Source organism: Pseudorasbora parva, chromosome 19, assembly GCF_024679245.1.
Source record: "Pseudorasbora parva isolate DD20220531a chromosome 19, ASM2467924v1, whole genome shotgun sequence".
NCBI lineage: Eukaryota > Metazoa > Chordata > Actinopteri > Cypriniformes > Gobionidae > Pseudorasbora > Pseudorasbora parva.
Genome location: NC_090190.1, coordinates 25,322,802 through 25,346,314, shown reverse-complemented (window position 1 = coordinate 25,346,314; position 23,513 = coordinate 25,322,802). Strand labels below are relative to the sequence as shown.

Genomic DNA, 23,513 nt, shown 5'->3' with positions numbered 1-23,513 from the left:
ATGTTGAAAAAAACAATTTGAAATGATTCAAGCTTTGTGACATGGTCCATTATCCTGCTGGAAGTAGCCATCAGAGGATGGGAACATGGTGGTCATAAAGGGATGGACATGGTCAGAAACAATGCACAGGTAGGCTGTGACATTTAAACAATGCCCAGTTGGCACTAAGGGGCCTAAAGTGTGCCAAGAAAACATCCCCCACACAATTACACCACCACCACCAGCCTGCACAAGGCAATGGCACAGCCTGCACAAGGCTTGGTAACAAGGCAATCCCTGCTCTCTTTCTGTTTACACCAAATTCTGACTCTACCATCTGAATGTCTCAACAGAAATCGAGACTCAACAGCAGAGCCGGCGCTCTGCACACGCACATCACGCACTGCGCGTAGGGCACCAAGTGCTTGGGGGGGCACCGAAAAAATCTTGGTCGTGAAAAAATCATCACAATAGGCTACTAGTATAAATAACAAATAAAATATTTCTAAAAGCATGTTAATATACAAAAGCAATACAAAAGTAATATAGGCTGTTATGAAGGACTGTCATTTGTACATAATAATGTACTATGATTGGTGAGTTTCTGACTGACAGCTTAAATTACAAATAGAATTTTGGCGCCACCTGTAGACAACTCCTCTCAAAGAGGAAATGAGTAAGTGCTTCATCTGGAAGCTTCGAGTGCGGAGCTACGAGTTTCTCCACAGAGATTATTATCGAGTTTGTGGGTGCAGATAAAAGTGAGTAAAGTAAACTAAAGTTCCGATGTTTATGATTATTTCTCATATATATTCATGTGTTGTTCCTGTTGAGTGAAAAATAGTTTACCACGAACTGAAAGTAGTAGCATAGATTCTTATCTATCGCAAGCTAAATGTGTATGCCGTAAATGCACCGTTATGTTGTTTACATAAAGGCAGCCGGAAATGGCGCTAATGACGTTACGGCCGCAAGTTCGAGCCCCGCTCAGACCAGGATTCTTACATGATGATAAATAAGCTTAGCCTACTGTCTACAGTCTAGCCTACTGTCTACAGTCAAGCCTAGCCTATTGTCTACAACTCGAAAATATATAGGCTAGTAAATTCGGATTTCATTGCATGTGTAACAGTTTAGTACTTTGTACTGTTATTTGTCCATTGCTATCATAATTACACATTATTTATGTGTACTGCTATTGGTATCCTTTTGTATATTGTTATTTACCAATTTGTATGTATATTTTCAGAACCACAAACTTGCCCCGCATTCTATCTGGATGTGCATAGTGATTGCAACCAATTACAACCAGACAATTTAAGTACTTCAAAACATAGGGCTAGACCAAATTAGTCGAGAAAAAAGGTGAATCTCTGTGCCAGTCTCCCTCTGGCCCTAAGCACAAACCGCCAATCATTTGTGCTTAGGGCACCCAAATGGCTAGCAGCTCAACCCTGCGCAGCGCAGCCCTGCTCAACAGACCAAGCAACATTTTTCCAGTCTTCAACTTTCCAATTTTGTTTGTTGAGCTCATGCTAATTGTAGCCTCTTTTTCCTATTTGTAGTGGAGATGAGTGGTACCTGGTGGGGTTTTCTGCTGTTGTAGCCTATCCTCCTCAAGGTTGTGCATGTTGTAGCTCCACAAATGCTTTGCTGCACACCTCGGTTGTAACAAGTGGTTATTTCAGTCAAAGTTGCTCTTCTATCTGGTCATTCTCGGCTCATTCTCCTCTGACCTCTAGCATCAACAGGGCATTTTTGCCCACAATGGGTGTTTTTCCTTTTCACATCATTCTTTGTAAACCCTAAAAATGGTTGTGCGTGAAAATCCCAGTAACTGAGCAGATTGTGAAATACTCAGACCGGCCCGTCTGGCACCAACAACCATGCCAAGCTCAAAATTGTTTAAATCACCTTTTTCACATTGAGTTTGGAGTTAAGGAGATTGTCTTGACCAGGACAACACCCCTAAATGCATTGAAACAACTGCTATGTGATTGGTTGATTAGAAAATTGCATTAATGAGAAATTGAACAGGTGTTCCTAATAATCCTTTAGGTGAGTGTATATGATAAGTCTTTTAGTTTTTTTAAAAGGTTAATTCACCCAAAAATTTAATTCTCAATCTATCCTTGTAAGGTAGCCTTCGTTTCATGTCCTTTATTCAACCAGTTTTAAAAAGATGCATTATAAAGATTTGTAATACAGAGTATTTTCAAATATAATTTTTTAATAATATTTTCATGTTGTGACGTAGCCATGCACACTTTCTAGACTGTTTAATTGCTGGGGGGGGGGGACGGGACTCGAGCTTACACGCCTCAGAAGGACTAGACAAGGAAGGATGTAGCCTTCCGTTTGAGAAGCCCCCTACAATTACTAATCCTTAATTCGTTCCAAACCCATAAGACTTTCGTTCATCTTCAGAACAAAAAATTAAGATATTTTTGATGAAATCTTGGAGGTTTCAAAACCACCTCTAGGCAACAACGTCATTGCAACTTTCAAGGTCTAGAAAGGTAGTAAAGACATTGTTAAAATAGTCCATGTGTCATTTCATTTTTGGTTGAACTAACTTTGAAGAAGCAACAATTCAGAAATATAGAGAAATACGAATTTCTCTATTTCTGAATCGTTGCTTCTTCAAAGTTGCTTCTCCATCATTGATTCTTCATTGCTGATTTTCTTTTGTTCTTCTTCTCATTGTTGGTTCACTGTGTTTGTTCTCATTATTATGTTACTCACCTGTTCATCAAAGTCAAAGTCAAAGTACCTTTATTGTCCCACAAGGGGAAATTGGATTTGCAGCAATGCTCCACATAAACACATAAACATACAACAACATTCATCAACAAAGATCAGCCAGCAGAGAAGGAATTCACAATAGCGCCCAATGTACATAATGTGCAAATAAATAAATAAAATACACAGCACAATCAAGTGCAAAAATGCAACTTGTACAAGTTATTATAAAGTACTAAGTACCATTAAGATGCCTCACAGCTGATGGAATAAAAGATATTTGCATCCTCTTTGTTCTGCAACTAGAAGCTCGATAGCGCCGCTCAGAGGGCAAAAGCTCAAACTCTGTTCTTAGAGGATGATCCTGTGAATGAGCTATGACTCTAACTTTCCTCTGGACCTGTTTTTTATATAACTCCCCGGGTTGAGCCTGACTTCTCCTGGAAATCTTACTCGCCACTTTGACCAGACTACCAAGTCTGTTTTTATTTGTCAGGGAGAGGCTTCCAAACCAAGCAGCTATGCAAAAGGATAAAACCGATTCAATGAAAGCACGATAAAACAGAGTCATCATTTCTGAAGAAACATTAAAAGTGTTCATTTTCCTAAGAAAGTACAGTCTTTGTTGGATTTTCTTTGAGACAGCATCAACCAAAGGTTCAAAGCACAGTTTGTTGTCTAAAATGACTCCAAGATATTTGTATGTCTCCACGAGCTCAATGTCCGTACCTTTAATAACCGTGACTGTAAAAGGAGGCGGTGTCCTGCGAAACTCAATGACCATGTCCTTAGTTTTAGATACATTCAGCTGTAAAAAGGAACTATCGCACCACTCTACAAAGTCACTAAGGACTGGCCCATGGTCCCGCTCATTCCCTGATAGCAGGCTGACAATGACAGAATCATCAGTAAATTTAAGTATGTATCTATCCTGGTACAAACTGCGACACTGGTTTGTGTACAGGATGTACAGGAGAGGGGATAGACAGCAACCTTGGGGGGAACCAGTCGATGTAAAAGTGACTTCAGATAGAGTGCTATTGGCCCTCACACTTTGGGATCTATCTGTTAAAAAATCCAATAACCAGCCTACCAAATTCAAATCAAGGTTAAAATCCACAATCAGTCTCTCAGCGAGCAGAAAAGGCTGAATGGTGTTAAAAGCAGATGTAAAATCAACAAATAAAAGTCTGACATGAGTCTTTACTCTATCTAGATGGCTAAAAATAAAGTGCAGTAGTGTGATCACAGCATCCTCCACACCCCTGCCAGACCTGTATGCAAACTGCAGTGGATCTAACTGATCTCCAACCTGCAGTAGAACAGCCTCTTTGATAATTTTCTCAAAGCTTTTCATAACCAGTGAGGTCAAGGCTACAGGTCTAAAATCATTCAAAGATTTTGGGGAGCTGCACTTGGCTATAGGCACGATAATAGAATGCTTCCAACTTCTAGGGACTCTTTGTAGTGATAAGGACAAATTAAAAATGAACTGAAAGATATGACAGAGTTGATCAGCACATGTTCTTAGTAATTGCCCACAAATATCATCTGGCCCTGGACTTTTTGATCTAGTGTGCCTGAAAATGTTAGCCACAGTACTACTGTCAACTGTAAAGGATGGAACTGCCTGTGTGATAGCCCTGATACCTTCCATTTCACTATCAAACTCTGAATTGTTAAATCGAGAATAAAATACATTAAATTCGTCTGCCAAATGTTTATCAGATGAAAAACCATCCAGGACAACTCTGTTGGCTTTCTCATTAGACCCAATCAATGTTTTCATACCATTCCAGGTTTTCTTTAAATTATTACTTCTCAAATCTGCCTCAATTTTTTCCTTATACCTTAATTTTGCTTTTTTAATTTCAGCCCTGATCTCTTTTCTCAAAGTCCTCTCTGCATTCGCATCACCTTCATTAAAAACAGTTTTTCGTTTAATTAGCAAATCTTTAATGTCCTTAGAGATCCACTGTTTGTTGTTTGGATACACCATGACTTCCTTACTCGGGAGAACAGAGTCTTTGCAAAAAGAGATGTAACTGCTGACAACGTCAGTAAGTTCATCAATATCAGAACAGGAGTCCTGAAACACTGTCCAGTCTGTACACTCAAAGCAGGCTTGTAGCGCTGAAGAGCTGTCCTCAGTCCAGACCTTCACCTGTTTTCTGACAGGCTTTTCCCTCCTCAGCACCGAGGTGTAGGCGGGAATATAGCTCCTGTTCATCTTGCAAACCTTCAATAATTGGGTTCACACTGATCTATGCATTACTGGACAATATCATGGTATATAATTGTAAAGGCAGCACTGTAAGGAAACAATTATGAGGAATTTGAAGATGAAGAAGTTTATTGCAGCATAGTAGTAACAAAATACAGAATGAACCCTGAACATCCAAATTTCAAACTATTTATCCTGTTCCAGTTTACCATTCTTAATGTAAATTAAGTTGCTCTTTTTGAAACACCTGTGGTCTGTATGTTAATGAAGTTGAGACACCCCATTGTCTAAGATGGTTCTTAGTGTTTTGGAGATTTAGTTAAGGACTGTATTTGTACTGGAAGAGGTGGATTTGTATCCGCACTGGGGTGTCGGCAAGAACAAATTAGACTCAATTGAAGCAGAGTTGGAGTTTACTGATAATTCAGTTTGAATGGTTACAGTGAGTGGTCTGAAATATCAAAGAATAAAACTAAAGATTAGATATACATAATCAGTAACATTCACATAGGCAATAAACTGGTTACATTATTAAAGTCGTTGCAGTACTTAGTTAGTCCACAAGATGGCGTGTAGAGTACACACGTGAAGTGAGTTATGAGAGATGCCATGTTAGTGTCATTACAGGCAGTAACTGCCGATACAACAAACAGCTCATAATGTAATATATATACAAATATAGATGAATAACCATATAAAACACATCCAGATATATTAATCACACTATGAAAGTACTTAGGCATTAGTTATAAGTCACATTACAAGTGAAACTTCAGCACTAAGGCGCTAGCGGGAACTGCCGCGATGTTAAACAAACAAGCTCTAGTAACTCCATAAAGTACACAAATCTGCTTTTAAATACATCGAAATGATCACAGGATAATAGGTAATAAACAACTTACATTCATTGTCATTAACTCGCTCACATAAACCCACTACTGAAGGAAAAAGGAGATATTAATCTTCTGCATTGGAGCATTCAGTTAGTCTTTGCAGACTGCTAGCCATTGACTGACGTCACTTAGTAAACAGCGCTCTGATTGGATAAAACTTCTTAACACTGCCGCCCCCAATTATGCTATGCATATTTGTACTACTCAGTCGGTATTAATCAGTCTGAGGTAGCTAATCAAGTTTCCTCCTGATCTGTGAATGCAGGAAGGGGGATCAGGCGGGCAACAGGCCAGGTATAGGTCTTATCCTTCACCTGAATATCTGCAGTTCGGATATGGTCATCAGAACCTGGGAAGGTCTTCACAACTTTTCCTACCAACCACAATGCTCGTGGTAGTTGTGGATCAATGAGCATTACCACAGTTCCAGTAAAAATGTCAATGACATCTATGTGCCACTTGTTGCGGGTCTGTAGTGTAGGCAGGTAGTGTTGGATGAAACTTGACCAGAACTGATCGGCCCGAACCTGACTATGCTTCCACCTCTGTCGACCCATAAGCTCTGTAGCGGGATAAACGACAAGTGGTAGTGAACTATCTGGCCGCCCCATGAGCAGATAATTTGGTGTAACAGGGTCAAAGTCAGCTACATTACTGGAAATGTAACCCAGGGGCTTGCTATTAAACATTCCTTCCACCTCAATGAGTACTGTTTGGAGAACTTCCTCCGTTAAGACTTGGGAGCTGACTGTGATGTGTAGGGCAGTTTTGACTGACCTAATTTCTCTTTCCCAAACGCCTCCAAAGTGTGGGGCTCCAGGTGGGTTAGAGTGGAAAGAAATCTTTTGTTTCGCCAAATGTTGTTGAATCTGTGGAGTAAGCAATGCAAAGGCTTCTTGCAATTCTCTCTGTCCTCCATGGAAGTTAGTACCATGGTCTGAATATAGCTCCTGAGGTGTGCCACAGCGAGCTACAAAACCTCCTCAAGGCCATCAGAAAGGAATCGGTATCCATAGATGTAAGAAGGTCTAGATGCACACTCTGTGTTGTGAGACACTTAAAGATGATTCCCCACCTCTTTTCACATCGTCTGCCAATTTTAACTTGAAATGGCCCGAAGCAGTCCATAACTGTACTGTAGAATGGAGGTTTGAGTAGTCTGAGTCGAGCTGGTGGTAGATCTGCCATTCTGGGAATAACTGGTTTGTTTTTCCATTTCTGACAGTCTCTGCACAGATGTTGTTGTTTGCGAATAGCTTCCCATCCTCTCAGTATCCAAAAGTTTCTCCTCATCTCTCCAAAAACTCTTTCCGGTCCTGGATGGCAGAGTTTACCATCATAGTCTCGGATTAATAACTTGGTAACTCAGTGATGTGGGTCCAGGACTACAGGGTATATCAATGATAACTCAAGTCCTTCAACTCGACGTAAACGGCCACCCACTCTGATAAGCTGGCAAAAGTCATCACATTCTGGGGCCAGAGTAAGCAGTCGGCTAGTGGAATGGACAAGTTTTCCAGCCTTTAGCAGTCTGTACTCATCAAGAAAACTATCAATTTGCGATTTCTGTAAAATATGCCATTCTGCGGTTTGGTAGTCCACTGCTGACGGTGGGTCTGAACCCTTTTGCTCCTGGACTGTGGCCTCAACTAACTCGCTCCAGGGGCTGTGCTTGGTTGGGTCAGGAACAACCACTTCTGTCATAAGGCCACAGAAAATTCCTTTACGCTGCTCCACTTTGATTTCCGGTGGTTGTGTGGGAGGAGTGATAGGCCATACTGATTCAGACTTAAGTAGGAATGATGGTCCTTGGCTCCATCTGTTCGGCAGTGTTAGTTCAGAAAGAGTTTTACCTCTGGCAAGGTCGTCTGCTGGGTTACTGCTGGAATCCACATATCGCCAGGTACATTCTTTAGTAAGCTCTTGAATTTCGGCTATACGGGTTCCAACAAACACCTTGAATCAGAATGATTTGGATTTGAGACAGGCTAAAACAGTGGTGGAATCTGTCTATAGTGTTACTGCATTGATCTTTAGGGTGAGCTCAGTTTGCAAGAGTTTAGCTAATTGGGCACCATTCAGGGCAGCACACAACTCTAGTCAGGGAATGGTCAGACGTCGTTTTGGGGCAACCTTGGACCTTGCAAGTACAAAAGTTAACTGGATGGTCCACTGTTTTGCTCAGTACGTAGGTAGGCAACAGACCCATAAGCTTGCTCGGAAGTGTTGCAAAAGATGTGAATCTGTTGGGTTGTGTGAGACTGATCAATGTTTGAGGATGTGATACAGCGGGTAAGTGAAATACTTGCTAACTTAGGGAGTTCTGCCTCCCATCCCTTCCAGGATCTCAAAAGGTCATCAGGTAAATTGGGATCATCCCATTCCCGTCGCTTATCCCATAATCTCTGAACTAAAATCTTGGCCTGTGTGGTGAATGGGAGTACAAAACCTAAGGGGTCATACTGCATTGCAAGTACCTTGTAAATGTGCCAAAGGGTCCAGGCTTCACAGGACGAGTATTATACCCAAAGAGGTCTGATTTGCAGTGCCATCTTAAACCTAATGTGGATTTGTGCACATCGGTACGATCTTGAGACAGCCACAATTCGGTACTGCTGGATCTCGCTTCAGCTGGAAGGTGGTCCACCACCCCTTGGATCATTACTTGCCCACTGGCGAAGTTCGAAGTCACCGCTGGTAAAGGGGATGCAGAGTTCGTCTACCAGCTGCCTTGCCTCTTAAGTTGTTGGAAGGCTCTTCAAACAATTGTCCATAGAAATTTCTTTCTACAGTGGTTCTGATCTTGTCATCAGGAGTGCTATGATCCATGACATGTTTCTGGACAGCATAAATGGCACAACACGGGCTACAAGTAGTGCCGAATGGTAGCACTTGCCACTCATAAATGTCTGGTGATTTAGATCTGTCCAAGTCTCGCCAAACAAAGCGGAGAAGATGCTTATCTTCTGGGAGGAGACGAACCTGATGGAACATCCCTTTTATGTCGCCGCTTATTGCCATTGGATGTTCACGAAAGCGCAGGAATACACCTAGCAAGGATGGACCTAAGGCTGGTCCTGGCAGTAGATAGTTATTCAGGTTATGGCCTTCAAAGTCAAACGAACAGTTAAAAACCACACCGTTCTTACCATTGTGCTGAACAATGTGGTGAGGGATGAACCATGACTCGCTTTGTGAATTAACTGTTTCAGGTGAGAGTTTGACAACGTAGCCTGAGGTCTCTAATTTCTTCATTTCCCTTTGGTAGGCGGCTGCTTTACTGGGGTCTTTCTCCAGGCGTTTCTCTGTGCTCCTAAGATTTGGGAGTACTGCATCCATGGGAGCTTGAAGAATGGGCATATCTTTCTTCCGCAGGAGTGGAGTGGCGTAGCGACTCGCACCATCAATCAATACTTTGACAGTCTGTGACTGGAGCAAGTCAAGGGCTTCTTGGTCCTGCTTGGACCGAGTTAAAGATTTTTCTGTTCTGTTAGGAATCACATCTGCTTGCCAGAGTCTCTCAACATTCCGGATCAACTCTGTCATCGAGGGATTAACAGCCATATTGCAAACACTGTTGAGATTTCACTTTATGCAAACACTGTTGAGATTTCACCTTATCTCCAAAAACTCATGCTGGGCCCTGCAAAGACCAACCTAATCTTGTCTTGACAGCTGCCGGACCTCCAGGTGGACCGAGACGGACTGGTTCAATCGGCGTGATTAGGTGAGGATGATCTTCTCCAATCAGTAACAGGGGACAGGCTTTGTGAATAGGCCATAATGGTAAGCCTCTCAAATGTTGGTAATGCCACTGAAGGTCTGCCACAGGGTATGAATGTTCAGCTAAACTCAGCAATTCTGCAGTAAAGGCTCCCTTTATGTTATAACTCCTGCCAGGCTGAGATGGAGTTGAAACCTGAAAGGACACTGAGGCACCACAAAGCTTGGTGATGTCTTGCCTTATAGTTCTCAAGGCTAAGTCTTCTGCCTGGCCTGCAAGTCCTAACTTCCGGACTGCTGATGGTAACAACATGGTCCGTTCAGAACCATCGTCAAGCACAGCGTAAGTATCTAGATTCTGTCCTTTATGCTTCAGAATGACTCTGACCACTTTCAGGAGAACACTGCTGAATCCTTGTGGGCGGTCTAGGTAAAGCAATTTAATAGTTGAGCTGACTAAAAAAGTCCCTTCTTTCGTTGTTTTAACGTTGACATCATGGAGGATCTGGAGGTGCTGTCCATTACACAAGTGGCAGAGTTTCTTGAGAGTGCATTGTGCAGCTCTGTGGTTGCGTCCACTCTTCCAGCATCTGTTATTAGTCTTAATCCAGTCAATCACTTGGTCTTTTGTCAGGGACTGGAATGTGGCAGATTTGACTCAAATAATGCTCTTTACTGTCACAGTATGGACAGAAAGCAAATCCTTTGCCTTGAATCCTGGTTTGCACTGGTGGAATTGGGGGAGATGGTTCATTTGAGCCCGTGAAGGATTGTAGTCTGTCTTATCTTGTATTTTGTCTCTTTCTGTTGATCCACTCGAGAACGGGCTCTATCTTTCTGGGGCTTTTATCCACCAAAGCTCTCTGGGTCTTGACACCAAGATTCGAAGTTAAGCCATTTCGCTAGATCGAGAAGTGTGTATACTGAGCCTGGTTCATAACTCATGTGTCTTCGGAAGGATGCTCGTTGTTCTGGAGGGAGCTTGGACAAAAGTCGAGCCAAATGGGATCCACAATGCAATTCAATGTCTCCTTCAGCTCCTAATGTCCTTAGGAATCCAACTAGGGCTTGGATCTGAAGAGCGAAGCGTTCAAAGCCTACAGTGTCGCCAGGCTGAATATCTGATGCATCCATAATGACAGCAATTTTGCTCAGAGCAAGCTGGTGAGGTCGACTAAACCGTTCAGTGAGTGCCGCCAGGGTATCTGAGTAAGGAGTGGATGAATTTAAAGGAATCAGCAATGAGGCGAGCATCTGTTAACTTTAGGTGATCTACCAAAACCTGGTACTTGAATAGCTCTATAGCTTCATCAGGTAGTAAGTTACTCAATGCAAGTTTGAGACGGGAAAATTCACTAGGGTCCCTACGGATAAAAATCTGGAATGGTTGGCTGTGGACCTCTATAAATGACCTCCTGTTTTGAAGTGTTAGTCTGCATCCCTGATTGGTTAACTGGGGCAACATGCAGCTGATTGGAGTAAGGAGTAGGAGGTGTGGAGATGAAAGGCGCTCTCCTTTCTGTTGTTGGTTGCCATGTGACCGGGGTAATTCTGTGAGTGTCATCAGTGTCTGAGGAAATATGAGCAGCTACGTTACTTGGTGCAAAGACATTTGAGTCAGGCTGAAATGAAGAAGGTGCATGCGGTGCATAGCTGAATGTAGATGCATAAGGAACTGTATTCTTATGTGTAGAAAAGTGGTGTAGCCACATTGACGGTGTCTGTCCATCTGGCAAACGGCCAGATGCCTCTCGCCTCTCTGAGGCGCGTTATCAGATCATGTTAATACGATTAATGACCACAAGGGCACCACGATGTCTGAAAGACCACCCTTTGATCTCACTTGGGAGACAACAAGCAGGCTCCGTAGTGACTTTGATTGCCCCCAAATGGCCCTGCACGATATCTGACACCTCACAAACATCTAAAAACACACACCCACATAGAGTCCCACCAGTATCAAGAATGTATGATTAAAAGTCACTCCAAAAAACGTATTAAATGTATGTTTTTCTGCTTAAAGTGTTTTTATATGTGTCTGAAACAATCATAAGAATTATATGTATATAACTCAAGCTGTGTTGGCCCACAGACAGTGGAAAGCCTGTATTTGTGTATTCCCAGATCTCAGACTTATGATCCATGGTATCCTTGTAATCAGAAAAATGCGATCCTACCGAATCTTGTAAAAGAATTTACAGAACATGCATTTTTACAAAATTACCAGCGTTGTAAAGAAAAATGCAATAAGCATATCTTCCCCGGATAAGGACCAAAAAGGAGGGACTCAGCTGAACAAAGAACTTTGTTTCGCATCGAAAACGCTCTGATCGATTGGACCATCCAGGAAATGGGCGTCGCTCGACCTGATCTACAAATGCCAATGTGACCCTCACCCCTTTCGCTTTTTGCATCGCATCAAACGCCGCAGGGCCAACTACTACCAACTTTCCAGCCCCCGAGGGCATTCTTTAGAGGGGAGAATTCAGCGCACTTCCAGACCCGCCGCTCCACACCGACCTCGGAAAGAACCGCTGGACAAGCAGGACATTTGAACTCAGAATACACGCGAGAAGCCAAAACCAAAGCAAGTATTCTTATTTCTAAAATCCAAACTGCTGTTAAAAGGGTCGTGTTATTTCCCGTTTGGGACAAGTTAACTCCATGAGGGATCTGTGTAACGAACTGAAGTGGACGCTGTCTCTCTCTCTCTCTCTCTCTCTCTCTCTCTCTCTCTCTCTCTCTCTCTCTCTCTCTCTCTCTCTCTCTCTCTCTCTCTCTCTCTCTCTCTCTCTCTCTCTCTCTCTCTCTATTTTTGGTCTATTCATTCTTTTCGTTTATGTACCATATTCTTTTCGTTTACTATCTATATTTCTATATCTATATTTCTAATTGTAGTGTTATTTTTAGTCTGTGTTTATTAAACTTCCAAAAGACATTTTTGAATTTAATCTGTTACTCTTCCACATACACAAAGTCAATGAAACTTACGATCCTAACGTTACCTAAACTGCTTATGCTACTATTTTAGTAAAGTAAACTGTACGAACATTTGAAATATTGATTTTGTCCTGATCAGTAAAGTTAATGTTTCTCATGCGCTCGTAAAGCAGTAATCCCTTATTGAGAATTGATTTGAAAGTCTATAACTAATTTGCAGGACAAACTTAGTAAGATAATTTCAAGCAATTCCGTAAAGGGTTACTTGTATTTAATTAAAAAAATTTCCTTATCGGAAAATTTTAATACGTAATGAACGACTAGCAAATTATATCCATAAATTCATGAATATTGAATATTGAATCCCTTTTGAGTTAATTATTCCCAGAGACATTAAACTCATAGTCATTTTTATTACATATTATGGTGGAGAAATTACAGAGCAAGTTTCAAATGTTTGTGTATGTGTGAACGATATTCATATTCTATTCATTGTGTATTTTTGAGGTATTAGTCACACGCACACGCGTTTTTGAATTGTGAGGTACCGCGCAAAGCGAACCCAAGCATAAACAGATGCTGAAACATGTTGAAGTTGCAGGATTATATTAATGAAAGTATAAACGGTACGTAAATCCAATATTGAAACAGAAAACCACTAAAACCTCTGCAGCCATAGGCGCAATAGGGTTCAGCCGCGTGATTTCCAAACAAATGTATTTTAGAATCAACGCGAGGTATTGACTCGAGCAATATAATACATGTTCCATCAAAATAATGAGATTTTGATGCGGTCTGTAGACATGTACGTTGCGTTATCCCACTTGATCTGAATGACGAAAATCTTCTATCATTGCGGAAGATTGGAACAGGGCGAGACTCTCCTGTCCAATAATAGGCCTAATAATAATAATATATCGTTAAAGATAAGTGATATCTCCTGGTTTAAGTCTGGCTTAGCTTACCAAAGACCTGAGACCTAAAACATTTGAATCAATAATGCTGTAAACCGTCAGCCATATTGATAAATTTCTATTGGAGTCCTTGTAAATGCGTGATAGACAGACGGCAAATTCCTGTATTCACCAGTTTCATTTCCCGTGCCCAGCACCAAAGGTACCGGAGTCATTTTGAGTGATTGTGAGAAAGAAAAGTGTTTGCAGAACGCCAGAGGGCAACTCAAAAATTGCAACGCCGCTTGCAGAACGCCAGAGGGCGACTCTAAAACCAGACAACTCCATCTGGTGAGCATTTCCGCCTAACTGACTCTAGTCTAGGGCGGGCGCAACAGCGCCATCGTGTGGATAAATTCGGATAATGTCACTCTCCGCTATTTGATTCTGCCTTAACAAAATAAGTTTGAGCCTATAAATTGTTTATTGCTTACTGTTGCACACAGTTTCATTTATACAATTTTTCTAGCAACAACCAAGTCTCCTTTCTCGCTGATTAAACACCCTTATTCGAATTTGAAGTTTAAAAGAAACATAATTTTCTTTTTAACTCAAAGTGAAATTAGGTTTAAATCACAGACAGTCCACTTGGAAGGAAGAACGCCACCTTGTGGCTGTACCCTGCTAAGTCAGCGCACCACTAACTCCCTATTCCCTTTCTGATTAATTCTTTTATTTGGATAACTCCCACTTAGAGATTAATCGTTATAGGATAGTATTTTGATTTACTTTCTTTTATTTGATTTTCCTTACAGGCTTATTTAAATTTAATTTAAACTTGCTTTGAATGTAATTTGAATTAAGTTGGGCTTCTAATTTTTTATTTTTTATTTATAATTTTATTTTTTATTTTAATTTTAATTTAAAAAAAATTTGTATTTTTATTTATTTATTATTATTTAAAAAAAAAAAATCTGCAAAAGTTTTTCTCTTCCCCTCCCATTGGGAATAAAGCTCATTTTGGTAATTACAAACAGTATAAAGTGCTTTTTGTTTTATCATTACTTGACAGAAACTTTTGCCTTTTTCTAAATTGCTCTTGATATGTAATCTTCCACTTCCTTCTCGCCTACAATCAAAAAGCCTTTGATCCGGTGAACAGGAGAGTTTTTAATTCATTTTAATTCCACCTGTTTACCCTCTTTGTGTATTCATTGTAGGGCTCACAAGCATCTATGGTGCATTGAGAATCGTCTCAGACTGGTCTCCAGAGGGGGGGTTGCCCGACCGACGTGACCAGCAATGGCTGTGTGTGAATCTCGGTTTCTTGTATCTCTGTCCGCGGCTGCGGCCCGCAGTGGCGACATCAGCAATTTGACGCGCCAAAGAAGTCAAACAGTCCAGCTCACGCACGCAAGGCAATTTCTGGGACCAATACCCAAACCAGGGCCTAATAGGGGGCCACTCTCGAAAGAGAGGGTTCTGGGGAACGTACCGATTTTGCTGTGTGGCCTGGCGGTTGATGGATCGGTGTGTCAGGTTGTGTTTAAAGTCATAAGCTGTTTGAGTGGGCGCAACGCGACACAGAGTAGCGAGGGACCGGGGACACGGCAGTTGGGTGTTTGGAAACATCTGAAAGGCCGACCACACCGCTGGGTTTTCCACCTGAGCGACCTCAATTCACCCTTGATGAACTAAATGGGATAACCCATCGTACAAGCCGAATTTTAGTATATCTTGAGCATTTGGCCTATTAATTTTTCCCTAACACTTCCAGCGCGCACGCTGACGTTCCTTTCATTACAGACCAATTCATTTTGTGTTTGTTTCCACTGTGCTCTTTCCTATCCGCACTGTTGGACTGACTGTCCTGATTGTGTTTCCTTCAGTTCACCAAGAGACCCCAAGGAGAACTAAGTAGTTAAGTGACGACCGAGCAGCGGGTCACCAAGTGACCCCCCCCCAAGGGCTACCGCCCACCTAATTGTCTAAATTGTCTAATTATCTAACTGGCTAACTGTCTAAATCAGTTAGCCAAAATTCCTAGCTATCCGTACGATAGCTCATCAGCTTTAGAACAAGCTTGCATTGGCCTCTCCCTGTGTGTCTGTGTGTGCTGTGTTTCTCCCGTTCACAGTAAGCCAGCAATGTCCCGTTCATCCAGTCCCGCCATCCCGTGGGATCGCCTAACGACATGGCTGGAAGCGCTAACGGCCACCAGTCAAGGAAATCTGGGGCAGCTGATCCATGAGCAATTGGACACCTAGCTAGACCAGCTGATGACACATGATCCAACGCAGAGCTACTCTAACAAAGAAGTGACCAAGATCCTCGGAAGCCTCGCCCACGTCCTCGTCGCACAGGCATGTTTAAGCGAAGGGAGCTACGCCAATCTGGAACAGGATGCAGCAACGCTAAAGCTTCAAGCCGAGGAGGCCCGGAGAGACCAAGCCCTCACCCAGCTTCGTCTAGATCAGCTTCTAGACACAGAGAAAGAGGATGAAACAGACAACGAACAAAGAAAGGAAGTAGAAAGACTTCAAAAGACCCTGGAGGAGCTCCGTCGTGACGCCGACCGACGAGTACAGTCAGAGAAAGACGCCAGGAAAGACCTCGACGAACAGCTTCGGCGTGGCGAATCCCTCCTGGAGAGAGCCAATGATGAACTTAAAGGGATCCCATGGTGTTGAGACTTGTATGGCTTAATATAACATAAATGATGTCTCTTACTGAATTATGTAGTAGAAAACCCATGAAAGATCTACGTTATTTTAAAAATCGATTTTATATTTGGACCATGGGCGGCGCCATTTTGTTTGCGTTCTAGGTTGATGACGTAGAGTGGTTGAACTCCTCAATCAGCTGGCGTTACCCGTAGCTATTTTTACCACAACGCAACTCGAAAATTGTTTCAGAGTTAAACAAAACCAATGAATTCCTTTGTAATTATACTTAAAACACACTCAAACATACATGTGCACACAAACTCACCTACACAAGTCACAAACAGATCGGCGGGGGCGCACACGACAGGCTCTGTTTCAATCGAGATGTTGGGCTGCTCAGTCTCCACGACAGGGGCTGAATCTGAAATCGACCCTATACCCTTAAATAGGGCATTATTTGAAGGGACGGACATTTGTAGTGTTGTCCGACACCATAGTGGACATGTTCGAGTGCAGTCATTCAGTCTCACGTTCACCGCAATAACGAGTAAAGCCGATTTACAACAGCTGTCCGACTTCACGCACTCAAACATACATGTGCACACAAACTCTCTCTCTCACACAGACTCACACACACCCCAACAGATCGGCGCGAACACAGCAACACACACACACACACCAACAGATCGGCGCGGACACACACACAGCCCAACAGATCGGCGCGAACACACACACACACACACACACGCACGCACTGCGCGCGCATACATAACCCTCAATCTATTCCCTGTGTATATCCTGTTCAACACATCCTGTTCCCCAGATAGACTGTTGATAGTAGATTAACTATAATGCCTAATGTGACCAGCAGAGGGAAATATCTAGGTAGGACGATGGGATAAAGTAACGTGAGGAAGAGAGGCAGGATGTTTTGGTGATGATGCATGCGATTGAGACAGAGCAGTCAGGTGTGTGTGTGCGCGCCCGCCGATCTGTTTGTGACTTGTGTAGGTGAGTTTGTGTGCACATGTATGTTTGAGTGTGTTTTAAGTACAATTACAAAGCAATTCATTTGTTTTGTTTAACTCTGAAACAATTTTCGAGTTGCGTTGTGGTAAAAATAGCAACGGGTAACGCCAGCTGATTGAGGAGTTCAACCACTCTACGTCATCAACCTAGAACGCAAACAAAATGGCGCCGCCCATGGTCCAAATATAAAATCGATTTTTTAAATAACGTAGATCTTTCATGGGTTTTCTACCACATAATTCAGTAAGAGACATCATTTATGTTATATTAAGCCATACAAGTCTCAACACCATGGGATCCCTTTAAAGACGGAGACGCTAGAGCCAAAGCCTATGCAAAACATTTGCAGTCGGCACAAGCCGAGATCGATGAGCTCATCCAGCAAAGACACGAGCTCGAAGATGAACTTGACATGGTGCAAAGAGAACTGAGACAATCATATACATATAAAGTGCAACGTTACCGGAAGGGGGAAACACACAACACAGAGTTTCCCCTGACCAGTTACTCCGCACATTTTAGCCAAGAAGCAAGAGCTACGAAGGGGGACGACAGCCCCCCGTTTAAAAGGTCACCCGCCAGTCTCCACGAATCCCCGTCAGCAGCAGAGGAAAGGAAGCCCTTCCAGGAAGTCAAGGTCAACAGCCACGGAGCTCCAAAGAACCTTGACAAGCTGGCCAGAAATATTCCTACCTTCAGCCCAGACCCGGCAGGAGGACACGACGTCCACGCATACTTAAAAGACATAGACTTTTACCTGCAAACTGTCGCTCACGCGAACAACTGGGACAGACTGTACCTACTCAGGGCCACGTCTAGTCGTGACGTACGGAGCTTTCTGGATTGACAACCAGAGGCCATCAAAGCAGACTACTGGCATCTACGATGAGCTCTAATTCGTGAGTACTCTGATCCTGAGTCAGACCAGGGGTTCATCACTGCCATGGACCTCAAGCAAGCCCGACTTGAGACCTCACAGAACTTTTATAACCGACTGCGATGTGCTTACTCTGGGGCACGTAACGACCCAGGCATGGAGGAAGACATCAACTTCAGAACTCTGTTCCTCCAAAACCTGCACCCTACCATCAGTCACCACCTGGGGGTGCTGGCGTGCCCGCGCAGTATGGATACGCAACAGCTAAGAGACTTAGCTCACAAAGCTTACATCAAACAGAAAACCATTTCTGAAAAGACTGTAAGACCGCCCACCTTCTGCCCTGTCTCTGAGCACCGCCCAGAGCTAACCCTAGAGGGCACCCAACAGAACCACAGTTACCGACCCGTCAACAGAGAGTCCAAACCACTCCAAGCCAGCAGAGGGCAGCGTGATCATGGTGGGGACCGTCCACGGCACCAGAGCGATCGCTCTGAAGGATCCTGGGACCCGCCTCGCCCCTTTCACAACCAAAAGGGGATGAGCACCTGGGAAGCTGGCCGGCAACCCAGACGGAGCCAAAACGAACCTCCGAGACCACCCAGCCCAGAAAGCCAGCGAAGGGACCACTATCGACGTGACAATGGTAAGCTCGGACCTGAGCCCACATCTGACAAAGAAAGTGCAGCCGCTTCTGAAGTTGCAGAGCTCATAAAAACACTGAAAGTTGAGAAACACTGGAGTTTCTCCAAAAAGAAACCTCACAAGGAAGACAAGAAGGACGGACCAGGTACAGCATGACTGGACCTGATACCTGAAATCAACTTTCCCGACCTTCCTGCAACTGACCCGACTCACCTACCATACGTCCATTGTGACGGGAGGTTGTCCGATAATGACCACAGGACATCAGCCGAACAAAAAGGGGGAATGTAGCCACAATGACAGTGTCTGTCCATCTGGCAAACGGCCAGATGCCTCTCGCCTCTCTGAGGCGCGTTATCAGATCATGTTAATACGATTAATGACCACAAGGGCACCACGATGTCTGAAAGACCACCCTTTGATCTCCCTTGGGAGACAACAAGCAGGCTCCGTAGTGACTTTTATTGCCCCCAAATGGCCCTGCACGATATCTGACACCTCACAAACATCTAGACACCCACACCCACATAGAGTCCCACCAGTATCAAGAATGTATGATTAAAAGTCACTCCAAAAACGTATTAAATGTATGTTTTTCTGCTTAAAGTGTTTTTATATGTGTCTGAAACAAGCATAATAATTATATGTATATAACTCAAGCTGTGTAGGCCCACAGACAGTGGAAAGCCTGTATTTGTGTATTCCCAGATCTCAGACTTATGATCCATGGTATCCTTGTAATCAGAAAAATGCGATCGTACCGAATCTTGTAAAAGAATTTACAGAACATGCATTATTACAAAATTACCAGCGTTGTAAAGAAAAATGCATTAAGCATATCTTCCCCAGATAAGGACCAAAAAGGAGGGACTCAGCTGAACAAAGAACTTTCTTGTTCTTTGTTCAGCTGAAAAACGCTGAAACGCTTGTTCAGCTGAAAAACGCTCTGATCGATTGGACCATCCAGGAAATGGGCGTCGCTCGACCTGATCTACAAATGCCAATGTGACCCTCACCTTTCGCTTTTTGCATCGCATCAAACACCGCAGGGCCTTCTACTACCAACTTTCCAGCCCCCGAGGGCATTCTTCTCCCCGAGGGCTGGAGAATTCAGTGCACTTCCAGACCCGCCGCTCCACACCGACCTCGGAAAGAACCGCCGGACACGCAGGACATTTGAACTCAGAATACACGCACACACGCGAGAAGCCAAAACCAAAGCAAGTATTCTTATTTCTAAAATCCAAACTGCTGTTAAAAGGGTCGTGTTATTTCCCGTTTGGGACAAGTTAACTCCGTGAGGGATCTGTGTAACGAACTGAAGTGGACGCTGTCTCTCTCTCTCTCTCTCTCTCTCTCTCTCTCTCTCTCTCTCTATCTCTCTATTTTTGGTCTATTCATTCTTTTCGTTTATGTACCATATTCTTTTCGTTTACTATCTATATTTCTACTCTCTTTATGCATATTTAGTATGTACTTTCTGTGTGAATTGTAGTGTTATTGTTAGTCTGTGTTTATTAAACTTCCAAAAGACATTTTTGAATTGAATCTGTTACTCTTCCACATACACGAAGTCAATGAAACTTACGATCCTAACGTTACCTAAACTACTTATGCTACTATTTTAGTAAAGTAAACTGTACGAACATTTGAAATATTGATTTTGTCCTGATCAGTAAAGTCAATGTTTCTCATGCGCTCGTAAAGCAGTAATCCCTTATTGAGAATTGATTTGAAAGTCTATAACTAATTTGCAGGACAAACTTAGTAAGATAATTTCAAGCAATTCCGTAAAGGGTTACTTGTATTTATTAAACATATTTCCTTATCGGAAAATTTTAATACGTAATGAATGACTAGCAAATTATATTCATCAATTCATGAATATTGAATATTGAATCCCTTTTGAGTTAATTATTCCCAGAGACATTAATAGTCATTTTTATTACAGTGGCGTGGTGCAGGTACTGGAAAGGCTCTAGGGGCTGGTGAAGGCACTGGAGACTCTGACTTTCGGCTTACAACTCTAGGCAAAGGAACTGGAGGGGTTGATACTCTGGTCTGTGATTTAGGCGTAGAAATTGACCTCTGACTTTGTGACTGGTTAATCAGAGTTGAAGAGGTAAAGAACGTCTTTTCCATTGAGGGCTGTGTTCATCTCTCTCACTCCAGCGATCTGTAGTAAGGTACCAAGGTTCCAACGCCAGGCATGGTGATTCTAAAGAATCAGGTGATCCAACATTCCCTTCCCTTTCCTCATGATAAGTACTGGATGCATGTGGATGGTCCATAGGAATATCCCCATCATTCTCATCATTCTGCTGAAATTCATCTGACACATGTGGTTGCAGTGTAGGCAGCCCAGCATACTGCAACTCGAAATCTTGTAGGTAAGCTGGTTGACGAACTGAACGTCTAGGGCGTTTTCTGCTCTTATGACATCATTAATCCAGTGTAGGCACAGCAACTCCGGCTCGAAGGACCAAATTGTTATGCAGAGTTAGTTAAGGACTGTATTTGTACGGGAAGAAGTGGATTTGTATCCGCACTGGGGTGTCGGCAAGAACACATTAGACTCAATCAGCGGCGTAGCACCAAATTTTGGGCCCTGGGTACAAACCATCTTGCTTGGCCCTATACCATGTATGTGTATGTATAGAAAACTGACTTCTAAGGGCCCCTTCCTGCCTTGGGCCCTGGTTACTCGGTACCCTTTATCCCCCCAGTCCAACGCCCCTGGACTCAATTGAAGCAGAGTTGGAGTTTATTGATAATTCCGTTTGAATGGTTACAGTGAGTGGTCTGAAATATCAAAGAATAAAAATAAAGATTAGGTACATAATCAGTAACATTCACATAGTCAATAAACTGGTTACATTATTAAAGTCGTTGCAGTACTTAGTTAGTCCACAAGATGGCGTGTAGAGTACACACATGAAGTGAGTTATGAGAGATGCCATGTTAGTGTCATTACAGGCAGTAACGGCCGATACAACAAACAGCACATAACGTAAAATATATACAAATATAGACGAATAACCATATAAAACACCATCCAGATATATTAATCACACTATGAAAGTATTTAGGCATTAGTTATTTATGTCCCACACCCATTCCAATTCTTCTAGTTTAACTCCGGTGGTACAATTTACATATTATTGAGATCTGGAGGAAATGTCTCTGATAATTAAGCTCTTTTTGGGGAAGGAGCAAATTCTAATGCAAATCAAGTGAAGTCACATTTATTTATATAGTACTTTTTACGAGTCCAATTTTTTTAAAGCAGCGTCACAGTGTTAACAGGAAAATAATGCAACAGAATTGGATTCAGCTGTACAGCCGCTCTGGAAAAAATGGAGAGGTTATACAGCTTATTTCAATTATCATACACTGTCAATGTGGGCAGATCGGTAATACTGTATAGTGGAAATTTAAGTGTCCCCAACTAAGCAAGCCAAAACCCAAAGGTGACAGTGGCAAGGAATCAAATCTCCTTTTAAGTCCAGAATGGAGAAATAAACCTTGAGAGAAACCAGGCTCAGTCAGGGTGCCAGTTCTCCTCTGGCTGAGGAACAAACCGTGTATGATTATGATTTTTGCAACATTACAGGTCAGAAGTCCTATTAGATCAATAGATATTCGTCAGATTATTTGAAAGACTGGAGTTGTCATACCGGAGACGGGTTTATTGAGGATGTCGTGTCGATGCTGAATTTACGGGGGGAGTTTAATTAACACGCTCTCTGCAGTAACACGCTCTCTGCAGATATTTCAGGGATGTGTTGGTCATGTCCAGGCGCAGGTCTACCATCTGATCTGGATATGGCCCGGATCTGGCTGACTACAGTAAACCTTAGGATAAATAGAGAGACTAACATTAATGTAGATGCCGTTCTTCTTATGATTTAACGAGTACATCAGGTGTTATGGGGAAGTGTTCCCGGTTCCGGCTGACCTAGTTAATGCAGCCTAACAATCATTTAACTGATTTGAATAATATAAATTGATAATGTTCTATGTGTATGCCCTGTAAGCCTGACCAAATCATCCCAATGGAGGCTAACGATGGCAGGTGAAGGTCGTTGTGCGGTCTGTGTTTTCAGTTGGGCATAAAGGATTTAATTCCAATTCCTCTTTATCTGACTCCATTTAATCATAATTTAGAATTTAGGTTAGAATGCCAATAGGTTATTTGGTCATTTATATTTAAAAGTTTAACCACACATTTAATTATTCTGTTTAACCCTTTGTTGAAATTATGGTAGCCTAAATAACGTAGCCTAAATAATTTCAGACCAAGTCAGAATCAATCAAAGTGTAACAATTTATTAATTCAGGTAAATGTATAATGCCAATTACATAATCAATTCAAAGGTAATCCATCAAATACTCTGAAATGTAATGTGATTGAACTCTGATTGAAATGTATACCTGACTTATCAAGGTTACATATTGCTGCATGGGTTAAAACTTCCAGCATTACGGGCTGACTTGAATACAGTATCGAACCCTGAGCTCTTTGCAACATTTCCTTAAATACCCAGAGCCAGATGCATACCCAGAACCATTTGAAACTCTTTCAAATGTAATCAAACACTTATAATACTGTATCATGAGGATTAACATTGTAGCAGAGATTTCTAGTGCATTTCAGGTGATCTCAAGTTTGAGGGAGCAGGAGTTTGGGGGAAGTTTCATGTGAAAGGAAAGGCATGTAAATTAGAATCATTCGTAGATGGTTCACTCAGTGTGATGTCGTCTTGGACAGAGACGCTAACTGTATGAATGAGTTCAGATGCTAATTTCCTTTGTTTTCTCAGAGCAATTAGACATTTCGGCATCTACTAGGTTTTTCCAGCCTTACCATGGAGACAGCATAACATGAGGAATCCATAGACA

General features: G+C 42.4%; 1 protein-coding gene across 1 annotated transcript in view; it reads left to right on the top strand.

The window, feature by feature from the left end:
- Positions 1-23,513, top strand: part of LOC137048182 (T-cell differentiation antigen CD6-like) — a 60,807-nt gene that overhangs the window by 10,927 nt on the left and 26,367 nt on the right. The gene's annotated exons all lie outside the window — the stretch shown is intronic.